The following is a 14,830-nucleotide window of genomic DNA, read 5'->3' as shown; positions in this document are numbered from 1 at the left end:
ACATATGTGCCATATCACTTCCCACATGTCCACATCTCCAACATTTGTTATTTGACTTGTGGAACAGTTTGTGGAGTCTGAGAGGTGTGTAATACCATCTATGTAATATTTTAAGGTTTAATTCTACAATGCTAGAAGATATCAATGTCTTCATAGTGTGTTGGAATATTTGTAAGCAAGTCTGAGGAAGAATTATCTTACCTAGATCCCTCTCCCAGGCCTCCATATAACCCAATACCTGTCCAGGTTGTGTGTGAGTCAGTATTTTGTATATTTTTGAAATAGTGTGTTTCGGGGTTGGGTTTTGAATAAATAAGAATTCAAAATTAGTAAGTGGTCTGATCATGTTCTTGGAGCGTGAATGTTGAGTGAGGAAGTGGTGAGTTCAATAGTAAGTGTACCAGTTTGTAAAGCAGGTAAGTCCCTGAGACACCAAGGTCTCCTGTCTTATATCCTTCTCATTATCTATGAGGGAGTGTATAGGTAAGTCATTTAACTTTTCATATGGTGTATTCTGTATTGTAGTTAGGTTCATATTGAATTCTCCGTTTAGCCAACAGCGAGGTTAGTGGTGATGGTTTGGAAGAAATGTGGGGATATTGTGTAAGTGTCTCATGCCATACATTAAGAGTTTCGGTTAGGATTGTGTTCATAGTAACCGTGGTGGTCTTAACATTGTTAAGTGACCAGTACATCTCGCTGATACGGTGGGGATGACGATTTCCTAACTTGATAGTTACCCATCGTTTATTAGTTGAGTGTGTATATAAGTCTAAGACTCTCTGTAGAAAGCTGGTAGTTCTGTATGCTTGCAGGTTAGGCATACCGAGCCCGCCCTGTCCTTTATGTTTCATCATAACATTTTTATTGATCCTCGGATGTTTCCTATTCCAGGTGAATTTGCTGAAGGCATTCTGCAAGGATATTATGTAGGTTTTAGGTATAGGGATAGGAAGTGTTTGTAAGAGGTATAGGATGCGGGGGAATATATTCATCTTAATTAGATTAATTCGTCCTAGCCATGAGATGTGTTTATTTCTCCATTCTCTCACAGTATTCCTGCACAAATTTCTGCTATTAGGCAATGTGTATCCTCCATATTCGCTTATGTGACAGATGTCCTTCGTCAATATTGTGGCTCTTCTCTTGTCTTGGTTCCTCTCGCTTTATAGAATGTTAATGCGTTTGCCACTTAACCCATGTGGTTGGGTAAGGGTGAAAAGTAGGTTTGTCAGGCCGTCATCTAGTAAGGGTCCAAAAGGAGTTCAAAAGCAAAAAATCAGGCGAAATGTTCAGAACAGTCTGTGCAGTAGATGTTTAGGCTTCATTATATGACTGCAAGAACGTAAAATACTGATTATTTCTAAAAATATTTGGCAGATTACTTGATCTTCCTTAGGAGCATTAGAAATTGCGACCGGCCATGTTGCTTGCTTAGCCACGCCCCCGGGATTTATTTTTTTTACTTTAGTTAATGGGCCCAATTTGGGTAAATTTATTGGCTAGGGCATGGAAAATCTGTAGTTCCTCAATTAAGATAGGAATTGTTCGCTCTGGGTTTGTCAGGGTAAGTTGGATATCGTCAGCATATAGGGAAATAAAGTACTTATGTTCCTTGATTTTGATACCTTCTATGTCGGTATTACTGCGGATCTTGGTGGCTATAGTCTCAATCATGCATGCGAATAATAATGGGGATAATGGGCAGCCTTGCCTTGTACCATTTGTCATCGCCTTTTTAAATTCTATTGCATTTGCGGAGCTTGTTATATCTAATTTATTCCCAGCATGGTTAGCAAGATCTAGGGAGATAGCTCCTTGAGGTTATGAATCCATCAGTAATCAGAACATTCTTTAGTAATGCGGTGGGATTAAAAGAGAGTATTTCCAGCAGGAGGGGAAGAGACTACCGTCCCCCTTCCCTTTCTCATTTTTTTTTTCTTTTTGTTTTGTTCCGTTTTTTAGTTTTAATACAAAAAGGGGAGTTCTCTACCCCTGAAACCTTCAACAGTATGATTAACACTTCTCGAAAATAGATACTATATGTGACCCTAATTTTAGAGTATATTTGAGGTATTAACAGAATCTTGTATATTCTATTTTTTTCTCTGCTTGGTTTTCCTTTTGAATCTTTTCTGAGGTCATCAGAATTATGTATAATGTATGATAATGTTTTTTAGTGCAACCTTAACTATTGTTTCGTGGCAAAGATTATGTCATAGAGGTTAGGTTACAAGGTCGATGTTTAGGTTTATATATAACTCAGAAGTGATATAAGGTCTGTGTCAACATATTTATTTTATTTATTTATTTATTTATTTTTTCTCTGATGAATTCTGGGTGTTGCAAGGGAAAATGATGGATTTATGACTTATACTGTTGGTTGATAAATATAATTAAAAAAAAAGGCCCTCACAGGATATGTGTGTATGCCACAGGAAAACAGTAAAAACTTTTATTAGAAACATTTTTTCTAAATTAATTATATTGCAAAATGCTTCTATTCCAAATTGAAATGTACATTTCAATTTTGACCTTTCTATCCCTTTAATACTAACACTATCAGGCGCTCTATTAGTTATATTTGCACAGGATCTATTATTAAATTGTGGTCTCCAGGCCTCGCTTCGATTTAGCGCTCTTTTTCCTTTATAAGGAGCTTCTTGTTTCCTTTTATTGGCCAGAGTATACGTTCTGCTTTGTGCTACCTTGGTGCGCTATACTTTGTCTTTGGATTACTCACTGCTGACCTTTTGCTTGTCCTTCTCTTGCTCTCGAATTCTCATTTGGTACTGTTGCCTTCTACTATTGTTGCTGACACAGCCTGGGTCCTGACTTTGATATTCTTATCCCTTTGGTGTTGGGATACTCTAACCATCGCTTACCCTGACCATGAGTAACCTTTTCTGGTTCCTGATCTTATCCTGTATGTCTTTATTTCTGTTGGCCTAATATTGACTTCTACAACCTCCTTATTTGGGTCCCTGTTCTTTCCTCGGCTGCAGGATTTCCTACCTTTAAATTCATCCGAAGCTGGGATAACAAGACTATTGGTTGGGAAATTGGGGTGAGATGTGGTATTTCTTGGCAGGCCTGATACCCTCTCTCTCAAACAAGACTGCCATCCATTAGTTAAGAACCATTACTCATAAGACTACAGCTACCTAATTTAAAACTCATATATTCCGGATGATTGATATGCCCTGCTCTCTAAACATTGGTTATGCTGCACAATCACTTCCTTTTGCAATCATAAATGTTGGCGGAGGAAAAGCATTGTCTGCTGACCAATTGCCTCAAAATCAGGCAGACAAGTATTGTCTGCTGACTATATATTAAATAAGGCCCAAGACCTTTTTTGACTTATTTGTATATTTGCATATTGTGGCACCTGTGTCTTCAGCAAATTATAATAAATCTAATTCAGGCAACTGGTATCTTTGAATCAATGTACAATATATTTATTTGGTGGGGGTGGGGGGTGGGGGATATAAATAGTACTCCCATAAACTTTGTTGCAAAGTGTTCCTGTATATTTTTGTTTACATTTTACACCCCTTATGGCTTTTCCATTCTGCATACATGTTTTGATTTTATTCTAAAATAACATCAGTATCTGTTGCCATAGCAACACCTCTCTTTGTATACTAAACTAATTAATATAGCTTAGTTATTTTGAGTAAGCTATATGGAAAAAGATATTAAAAGCAGTGTGTGCCTTTAGCTCTCAAGTATGAACTTTTCTTTCCTAATGTTTATTGCACCCCTTTACAGAAAGAAGCTGAAGGTTAATCACTCATCTGTTTATACTGTATAAATAGCAAGCATATTTAAAGGTGAAACAATGCCATTAATTAAAAATCTGTCTTTAAATTAAGCCAGATTGTTGGTTTAGAAAAAATGAGATGACAAATAGTAGATGATTTTTTTATTTTTTTTGTTCTAGGACTTAGATTATACGGCACATTATAAAGTAATCAAAGGAGTTTTATAGCAAAAAGGTACATGATATACTCATAGCTAAATTTCCAATCTTACTGTACCCAGGTATAAGAAGTAATTTGATGAAATATTTTAAGGCAGAACAGAACATTTTAAGTGGCGTCATTAGTGTAATAAGTGACCTGTGGAAGCACAATTTGAAGCCCTAGTGAGTAAATTGAACGTAATAACCATAATCCACATGTCAGTATATCCTTCTTTAGTTTTTAGAACTGCATTGCCACGTGAGAACCTTTGAAGATCAGCCACTACCAAAATGGTAAATTAATTGTGCAAATCATTTTAAATACATTTTCAGTTCACTTCTATTATCAAATTAGCTTAATTCTATATTGGTGTCTTTTGTTGAAGGAGCAGCAATGCACTACTGGGAGATAGTTGAACATATTGGGTGAGCAAATTGTAAGAGGTATAGAACTGCAGCCACCAATCACCATCTAGCTGTCACTAGCTTTGGCTACCTAGCAGGAGCATAACTAGAGAGGTCTCAGAGATCTCCCTTGGGGCCAAGACCACATATCTAAGGGAGCCCTTCTGGTCCTTTAGTTAATAATGTCCTTCCTATAGTGGTACAGTTTCCATAATGCTGCTTTAAAAGAGGACCCTTGAGATAAACAGAGGAGAAGGGGACAGGAGCAGTATCTGAGACTGAAGCTTGAAAAAGCTGACTTTGTAGATCAATCGGTCTTCACCTGTGACCGGACCGGGCACTACCACAAGGTCCGGTGACAGAAATACGCCTTCCAATATCAGGGAGGGTAGGAGAGAACGTTGACCGGAGAGGAGAGGGCAGGAACCGGACAGGAGAAGGTAGCTGCAGGCAATCCTGCCTGACAAACGGCAGTGTAATCTGCAACTGCCCACGGAACACTTCTGGCAACGTACAGCAAACCTGAACGGAGAAACTCCCTACACCACGCATAGACCGTAAGTGCTCCACAAAACAAGTCATAAGCACTGATCACTGGTCTAAGTGGGCTCACTGGCTTAAGAAGACATACATAGGTTGAGGACTATCACCAGACAAGACACTGCATGGCGGTGAGAATCGCCATCTTGCCTAAATCACAATATGCAGGTACAAAGCTAGCTACAGAGAGAGTGGGGCAATCCCTCTTACCCAGCAGCAATAAGGCCCTCTCATAACTGCATCAACCTGTGGCTTGATAGTCCTATCGCACAAAGCCCTTAAAGAAACAGACACGTTAAGCACCACTGAGTGAGCCACCTTGAGAACGGAACACATAGTACTCCTAGCACGGCTGACTGCTCAGTTTGTCTCCTCTCCATCTCCCCTGTGTAAAGACCTGACCTCCTCTTGGACCGCACTCCATGGGCATATTCCCATAGGAGAGGTTTATTACAGTCTGATCTGAATCACTAAACTATACTCCAAGGCCAAGAGGCATCTTTAGAATGTAAAAATTAACAGCTACATGCCCTGGCCCCAGTCGGTAGCTCAACTGCTAATAATATAATATATGACATTCCTGACACCTCAATGCCAAATAGCATACAAAAACACAAAATGCCTCAGGCGTTCAAGAGAAAGCAGAAATCACACACAACACTAAAACACACAGTGGAAGATCATTTTAATCGGTCAACCCTGGCTGATCATATGGGTTCAGATGATGAGGGCTCGGATAATGGAAGGTTAAATGAAGCACGGATTGGAGCGGCTTTAACTCAGGCAACTAACCACCTACAAAAGCCTGACAGCCTATCTAACAATCTAGCTGACTCTATCAAATCCCTACTGGCCTCACACCATGATTCACTCTCAAAAAATATTTGAAAGAGGCCATACAGATTTAAAATGGGATATAGCGACAATTGGCGGGCACACAGACGCTTTGGAGAGCAAGCAGGAGGCTTTGACTGTTGAACATTCTAATTTGCTTAGCTACTCCCAGAATCAAGAGGAACAACTCACAGAACTAGAAGCAAAACTAGCGGACCTAGAGGACAGGAGCCGCCGCAACAATATACGCATTAAGGGTGTCCCAGAATCCGTGCTTCCTCAAGACCTAGAAGGATACCTACAAGAACTTTTTTACGGCAGTAGTAGGCCCATGTCAACACAAGGAAATGCTAATAGATAGCATGCATAGAGCCCTGAGACCAAGAGGCATTGAAGGAGATAGGCCCAGAGATGTAATTGCACGCCTTTACTTTTATACCTTCAGAGAAAAACTCCTACGAACATTGACCAGAGAAAAAGCACTACCTGAGAGATTGGCTGGTGCACAGGTATATCAAGATCTTTCGCCACATTCCCTCCAGCAACGTCGCCACTACCAGCCTTTCACCAAGATACTCAGAGAGAGAGAGACATCAAATATCATAAAATCACCAAATAAAGTCCATCAAAGGTGGTCCCTCAGGACAAAGGTGCCCTCTAGAGGCTTCCGTCGATGGGGATTCCCTGTAAGGCTGTTCATTACCAAAGATGGACAGCAACACATTGCTTCAGTTATTCAACAGGCCAGGGAACTGCTACTCAGATGGGTAATCTTGCCACAAGATAAAGAAGATGCCCACCAGGAGCCTGACAACAGTCTGAGACTGCGTGTGTCTGCAGCAGAATGGAGACCTCTACCTCAGAGAACGCCTGTCAATCCAAAGAAAGATTTGATACAGGTGGACCTGAGTTCTTCCACAGAGACTCAATAATTAACCACTAATGCAACTATTGGTGCTGTCTCACTGACTTAATGTACAGTCTTCACAGTCTTGCCGTAAGAAGATGAACTCACTACTCACCGGTGACAAGAAGATGGGTGAGAAATTGTTGTAAAATCATAGACTGCTATATAAGCTGGGACAATGTTATGTCTTAATTTTAAAGTCAATATTTTGTATCGTTTATTACTGAGTGCACATGCCATATCCTATTGTTTAGCATAATGTATGTGGATCGTGAGATGTATAATATATATGGTGTTTTGTGAGAGGATAGACAGTTTTCAGCTCCTGCATATGAAAGACAGAGAGGAATTGAGCGTCCCTACACCTCCCAGTCACAGCTCCCCAGGGATTTATAGGTGTAGATAGTATGTTGTTTATGTTTAGCTCCCAATATAGCTTGACACCCACATGGTCTCATGGTAAGGTATAGAAACCTAATGTCTCACCCACTTGATAGTTACGTTTAAAATGTTTTGCCATTATTAATATGTCCACATAGTATAGAGGGGTTGCAATCTTAGTTCATAGAGAGATCAAATGTACATTCGACTATATAGAACGAGACCCTGAGGGCAGGTATATCATTGTTATCTGTACACTAGACAGAATCCTATGCACCTTAGCCTCGATCTATGCACCAAACATAAAACAACTCCCCTTCCTTCGGACAGTTCTATGATGGATAGATACACTTAGGAGGGGCTGTTTGTTAATTGGGGGGGGGACTTCAACCTTGTGTGGGATCCCACATTAGACAAGAAAACTATGGAGTCCTGTGAGTAGGGTTTCCACCTCAGCCATGTTTTCCTGGACACTTATGAGTTACACATGCTGCAGGGTGTGCAGGGAGGAACATGTATTGTGTTTCTGGACAGCATTATTCATATTCCTCCCTGCACACCCTGCAGCATGTGTATTTTAATGGACAGGTGGCAACCCTACATGTGAGCCTGACCGTAACCTGATATCCCAACCCACTGCGTTTCGCAAACTGATGTACCAACATAATTTGTATGATATATGGAGATGCCTATCCCCATCTGAGAAAAATTATACATATTATTCCAAGCCTCACAACTCATATGCATGCATAGACTACCTCCTATGTGACCCCTGGACTCTAGATAAATTTATTACCCCACGTATTAGGATCTGCCTTTGGTCTGACCATGATATGGTCAGTGCCAACCTTTCCCTGATACAGTCTCCAGAGAGTCGCCCATCCTGGAAACTACCTGACCATTATCTCTCTGAGGTGGAGATCCCCCAGTTGATTGAGGTTATTCAGAATTTTTTTACCCTAAATTATACGGGTGACACCTGTCTAGAAATATTATGAGCTGCCCTCAAAGCATATCTTTGGGGCCATATTTAAAAAAAAACAAAAAACGGCCCAAACGCGGGCCCAGTACTAATACCCCTTAGCTACTTTATATGGGGAGCTCCGTAAATTAGAAACTACGAATAAAAAAGACCCAAAACCCTTAATTGCGCAGCAGATAGGAACCATTAGGGAGAAAATTAATAAAAGAGAACTACTAAGAGTGCAAGATAGCCTATTCAAACTCAAACAACTCTACTATTACAAAGGCAATAGAGCGGATAGGTTACTAGCACATAAACTCAGAAAGCCGACTGAACCATGTAGAATCTCAAAGATCCACACTGTGTCGGGCATGGTACACTCGCCCAAAGCAATAGGTCAGGCATTTGCAGACTATTACACATCACTATATAGTCTAGAAGACACTTCCGATATACCACGATCCAATCTTGAGATCATACGCCATATTCCTGACAGACCGCCATCTCCCTGCTCACATACTCACTATACCCAAAGAGGGAAAAGATCCTACGAGATGCGAAAGCTACAGACCCATTTCTCTCATTAACGTTGATGTTAAAATATATGCAAAGCTATGAGCAACCAGACTTGGGAAACACCTGCCATCCATCATCCACCTAGATCAGGTGGGCTTCATACAGGGAAGGCAGGGTACTGATAATACCCGCAGACTGCTCAATATCTTCTCTAAAGCTGCTGACATGCGGCTGCCCCTGCTCATCCTGTCTTTAGATGCAGAAAAGGCATTTGATAGGGTGGGTTGGGGGTACATGTTTGAGACTTTGAGGTCGTTTGGTATCCCAGACGCTTTCTGTACAGTGATTAGAGCACTATATAAGTCTCCAACGGCGGTGGTAAAGGGAATGGGCTTTTGCTCTCATAGGATCTTCATTAAGAATGGGAAAAGACAGGGGTGCCCTCTGTCCCCACTCTTATTCGCCATGGCGATATAGGACCATTGGCTTAAGCAATTAGGCAGAATAGAGCAATCTACATGACGCAGAACAGAAACTTGCATTGTTTGCAGATGACCTGACAATCTTTCTCACATACCCATTGACCTCTTTACCGCCCCTAGTGGCTTTACTTGAGCTCTTTGACGTGCTCTCATACCATAAGATTAATCTGACCAAAACTGAAGCATATTCAATTAACTTAGATGAAGCTGAACAGCGAGAAATTCAAAGAGTCTATTCATTTAAATGGTCCACTAGGGGTATAAAACATTTAGGAGTGTTCCTTTCACACAATAACGATATTACTCTTAAAAATAACTATAAAGATCTGCTGAAGGAAATAAGTAGTATGCTCTAGTCGAAACAGTACAACGAAAAAATAAAAAATTATTATCCTCCCCAAATTAACGCACATTTTTAGGTGTATAACAAACAAAAAAAAGGCCCAATAATTATATTCTACAATTTCCAGGCAGTAATTAATGCATATGTATGGAACAACAAAAAACCCAGAGTGGCGACAGGTATTCTGCAGCTTCCGCTCGCAAGAGAGGGACTAGGGTTACCAAATATAAGATCATACCACGACGCAGCTATGATAACACACACCTCAGCCTGGGGTCCGAATCTCCCACCTACAAGATGAAGGGAGTTGGAACAGGCTTCCCTACCAGCATACATTGATCTTTCTGATCTCTTATGCCTCTCCCCGCATTTTGCAAACACTGTGACCATCTCAAATCATATAGTTAAGGGTTGCCAGCGAGTTTGGTTTAGGTTGCGACACAACCCACTGATTGCACCACACCCATCCCCCACACATTCCATAGTGGGTCTGATACACGGCCTGCCCAACACTCACATCCGCAGTTGGGAAGAGACGGGAGTCTCTCAGTTACGAAACTTTTACCACAATGACAAGCTACTAACACACCCAGAAATGCTAAGTAGACTAACCTTACCGCCCAAGCTAGAGTTTGAGTTCATACTTTTGAGATCCCTGATGAAATCGTGGGGTTCTTCATGGATGAGCTCTGTAAACTAACTCCCTGGGAGACCAGATGGAAAGCCGACTTCCAATTGTATAAGCCTCTCATGACCCATTACCAATGTCTTTTTGGGGATCCCACATTGGTCAAAATGCGACACATGGTAGCCTGGGAGACAGACCTGAAACAGACATACAAAGGACTGGTTTAGGGCCATCACTATGACTAAAACTGCCTTACATTGTGTTACAATGTATGAACTTTACTTTAAAATGTTAACGAGATGGCATTTAGTTCCCTCTAAATTACAGAAAATCTTCCCCACAAACTCTCCTCACTGCTGGAGATGATGTGGGGTGGGGGGTTACTCCACTCCATGTATGGTGGTCTTGCCCGGCAATCCAGACATACTGGATGAAAATTCAAAACTTGTGCATTGCCCTAGGCCTTCCAGATATCACACACCCTGCCATGGCCCTACTACATCTTGACATCAAAAAACTCCCTACTCACAAACAATACCTCCTCCTCTATGTTTTGACCTCTGCCAAAATGTTGATAGTGAGAAATTGGAAAAAGGCAAACCCCCCCTAGATGGCAGAGTGTGATAGTCTATTTGAACTATGTGAAGTCCATGGAAGACTATGTCTTCCGAATCAGGAAGCAGTCAGCAGCCTTTTGCTGCATATGGGAGCCATGGGAGGCATACCTACTCCGTATGAAGATAGTAGACTAATAAAGTACCTACATATTTGTTTGGTAAAGCAGATAGAGACGGAATGAACTCTTGGACAGTTTGGTGGCCAGGTAACAAACTTCCCCCCATCCCAAGTGTGCCGTCTTCCTTCCTTCCCCCCTCCTTAAATATTTTTCTTTTTCTTTTTTATTTCACACAAGAGAGATACATAACCCTAATTGATCATAAACAGAGGACTACTGATGGATTGATATCATTGGTGTATACAGGACAAAGTGTCATTTATCGCTTTCCTGAAGCTTACTGATGTAAGGTGACATTAAATACATAGTAAGATTCGGAAAAGTAAAACCGAGGTTGAATATGTCAGAAAGTGAGCTTCATTCAAGACTTGGGGACCATATTTTCCTTATGTATCCTTTCTTAACTTGGTCTTTTCTTCACAATGTTTTACTCACAAATATCTGTAAATGAGTATATTGTATATCCTTATCATTTTGTAAATTGCTTTTCTGAAACCTCAATAAATATATATAATTATAACAGGACCCTAAAATACATATGTCAGTTGCCTTTTGTATGGTGTCAGGGCGATGTTGTACAATTTCATTTTTCTCTAGTGTAGACCAACCAATGGGAAATGACGGCATTGAGTCACAGAGAAGCAAATACTCCTGCTGCTATGTGGCTTCTGGCAAAGCCTCTGCTACTTGCAAACAGACAGAAAGGGAGCAATGCATTGGGTCCAGTGATGTCCAGTTATGCCCCCCCCAACCTAGGAATGCTTTTCAACAAAGGATATCATGAGAACAAAACCAATTCAATGACAGAAGTAAATTGGAAAGTTGGTTAAAATTCCATGCTCTGGGGGATATTTATCAAAGCCTCAACTATGCTGCATTTGCCGGCATCAATACGCTTGCCTACCATTGCGGCCGCAGACCTGAATACGCTCTCCATATTTATAAAAGTACGGGGCGATGAGTATCGGACTGTTGGTAACTAACAGTCATCGATCTCGCTGCTATTCGTCTTTTTCCCAACTTAATTTATATCCTGTCACTAAATGCTGCCACTATACTAAAATGTTTAACCCCTATTCTGCCACTCCCGGACCCCTCCGCAACTTTTTTTTTTTTTTTTAAATAATTTTTTATTGAGATTTCAAATACAAACAACAGCAAAAACAAACTTGTGTCCATTTACATTAACAGAAGCTACATATAGTATATGTAAGTTGATATGGTATGTAATAGGCTTTACAAGACGTTTGTGAAACTGAGACATAGGTATCTGTAAGAACTCTTTTGCTGAAACGTTTACAAATGTAGGATTATAAATGACACCTTTGTTGAACAGCCAAGTAAGTGAATGGACTAGATTTAGTGAAATCTCTTTTCTTTTTTAAATAGTTAGAATGTAATGATGAATGAGAAAAATAAATTGGGGGAGGGGGATATCAGCAGGCCAAAGCTGCTCGAGAATTATAAGAGTAAGGGGGGCGTGTCCAGTTATCATAATGGGGCCAAATAAGGAGTTTATCTTGGGGTCCCTATAAAACTAGTGTAGTGTGTAAGTGGATGGCTGCAGGGGATATCTTATGATATATAGAATCATATTAAGTTAATTAAAATCTCAGTCTTAGAACATTTAGGAAGAGTGATGTGAGTTGTTGCTTGGAAGATGCCAGAAATATGGATTTTGGAGTGGTATAATAGATACAAATAATAATAACTAGGTATCTAGATCATAATGAGCGTGTACAAATATAACATTATCATAACAAAGAAAGATAACCGTGTTCTTTCCCCAGTATATGTCCGTTAACTATGTCCTAGGCAAAAGGGAGTATAATATGAGCATCAGAAAGTAGTATGAAGGAGAGATATGTAACTCAATTAGTTAGGGAGTCCCTAATTCTAGGAGTGAAGTGTAGAGATTAAATTCTACAGTGGGTTGTCCGGGTTATGAATATGGCCCTAGTAGTTGATATAGAGGGCCCAAGAATAGCCTGGTGAGTGATTGCTCAATAATGAACATCCTAATGGTTAGGTGAGTAAGACTTCCCAGGATAAAGGTTCCTTTCAAGAACTGTATATTCAGAGTAGGTGGATGGGGGGTAGCTAACTAATAAGAAATTCTGAATAGGAGTTGCTCATAGGTGGGGATAACCTAGAGACTCATTAAAAGTGTGGGCTATGGCTGGAGACATAAATTATTAACTGAAATAACCTCATAAAGACTAAAAGAAATAACATATTTAACTGCTCGGTCAATTACTTGGGTATCAAAACTGTTATCAAGCTATATTGCTCTTAATATAATTCTTAATAGAATTATTTCAGGGTACCCGCATCGCCCACATTATACTTTGGGGCTAAAGTGAATTTACATCAGATTCTAACCTCCCTAGGTGTATAACAAAGGTCCGTTGTCTATATGCTAAGTCATATTCCATACAAAGAGGGGGTGATCATGGGTCTCTGTATAGCATAAAAGTACCAAGGCTTTATAAGATATATGTGGAATATTGTATAGCATGTAAATTTAATCTGAAAGCAACCCTGTATCTGAATCTTAATTAATTGTATTGAGGGCTATGGAGTACCAAGTGCTAGACTACTTCAAGGAGTAAGAATCTTTATGGCACCTGAGCTCATTTTGAGAGAGAAAGTAGTGAGGACTCAAATTTGTATACGTGTCTAGTTTGAAATAAATTCAGGTTTTTTAAGTTCTGAAAACAGGAGCTAGGTCCACTCGTTTTCTATAGTGAAAGGTTAAATGCCAATTATTTAGTGATGTTCAATCTAAATAGACTTAGGTATACTGCAGTACTTTATGTGTTAGGAATTGATCTGGGTGAGCTGCATGGTTGATGAGTGAGAATGAGGTGTTCAAAGATAAATAAACATCACTTTAATAACTCAACAATGAAACAGAGGACATAACAACAAACTGGCAGAGTAGGGACAGCCAACAAAACAGAAGCATAAGTACTTATTAATCTGATGTTTAAGGTGGTAAGGGGTCCTCTATAGATCTCAAACATATGTCCTCAGTGTTCATAGGTATTAAAAGAGAACAACAGGAAGAGAACAGCAAAGAGAAGGGGATAAGACTGCAGTTTAACCAATACCAGCGAGCACAGTAACACATTATACTTTTTTGCGCTAGGAAAAATGGAGCGCATGTTAGCTGCTTGTTGGGGGGAGATAGAGACCAGAAACCCCAGCTCCTCTCTGTTAACGCTCTCTCCTCACTCTCCAGAAAGTGTCCGATGTCTGCTTGCTCTATTAGGGCCATGATTCTCCAGATCATTGCCCTCAATTTACCAGCTGTTAAATCTTGAGTCTTAAGGGATAGACCGCAGCTCCGTAACCAGTGCGGCTGGATTGTCATTTCCACCGGGAGTCCCGTATTGCTCAAGGTGACTATAGACTGCTGGGCTTCTGTAATAGGAGGGGTCGACAAATCCTGTGATATCTGAGCGGTAGGTGAGGGCCCGACAGGCCGGTTGGTGATTTTGTACGGGTTTGTAGCTTGTATGTCCGTTTGAGAGTCTGCTGCGTTACTCGCCCTAGGGCTGATCTCAAACCCCTCTGTACGTGTTATAGCCATATGCAGCAGCTGCGCTGCCCGGGAAGGCAATTCTGAGGCATCAGGCTCTGCTCCCCATCTGTTCTCTGTAAGTATCGGAAGATCCTCCTGCCGATCTAGGCGAGTATCCCTCTCTGATCTGTGGATCGAGGGGGATCGAGCTGTGCTGGGGTAGTATATCTTCCAACTCTGAGCCAGATCACTCAGCGTTTTCTGTATGTCAAGGTAGCTTTCCTCGCTGCTGAGTTCCATGGTCAGCCTTTATGTCTAGATCAGTGGTGGTGTTTTGGATTATTCCGTTAGAGGTGAGAGTACTTAGGCCTTCATAAGCATGGCCACTGCCAGGCTGGATTGATCCGACTTCTACGTTAGTGCTTCTTGTAAATATGCAGTCATTAGATGCTGTTAGTTGTAGATATTGTATTATAGTATTTTCAAGCTCAGATGCTAGGATGCATATCTGATATTTGATGGATATTCAGGATCGTTCTTTAGCAGTCAGATAAAATGCTGGCAGCCATGACAGTGGTCCGGACACGCCCCCCCCTCTCCA

General features: G+C 40.7%; 1 protein-coding gene across 1 annotated transcript in view; it reads left to right on the top strand.

Annotated features, from left to right (window-relative positions):
* Positions 1-14,830, top strand: part of PLPPR5 (phospholipid phosphatase related 5) — a 387,402-nt gene that overhangs the window by 122,231 nt on the left and 250,341 nt on the right. The gene's annotated exons all lie outside the window — the stretch shown is intronic.

The sequence above is a fragment of the Bombina bombina genome, chromosome 10, assembly GCF_027579735.1.
Source record: "Bombina bombina isolate aBomBom1 chromosome 10, aBomBom1.pri, whole genome shotgun sequence".
Lineage (NCBI taxonomy): Eukaryota > Metazoa > Chordata > Amphibia > Anura > Bombinatoridae > Bombina > Bombina bombina.
Note: the sequence above shows the minus strand (reverse complement) of the source record. Positions and strands in the feature narration are given on the sequence as shown.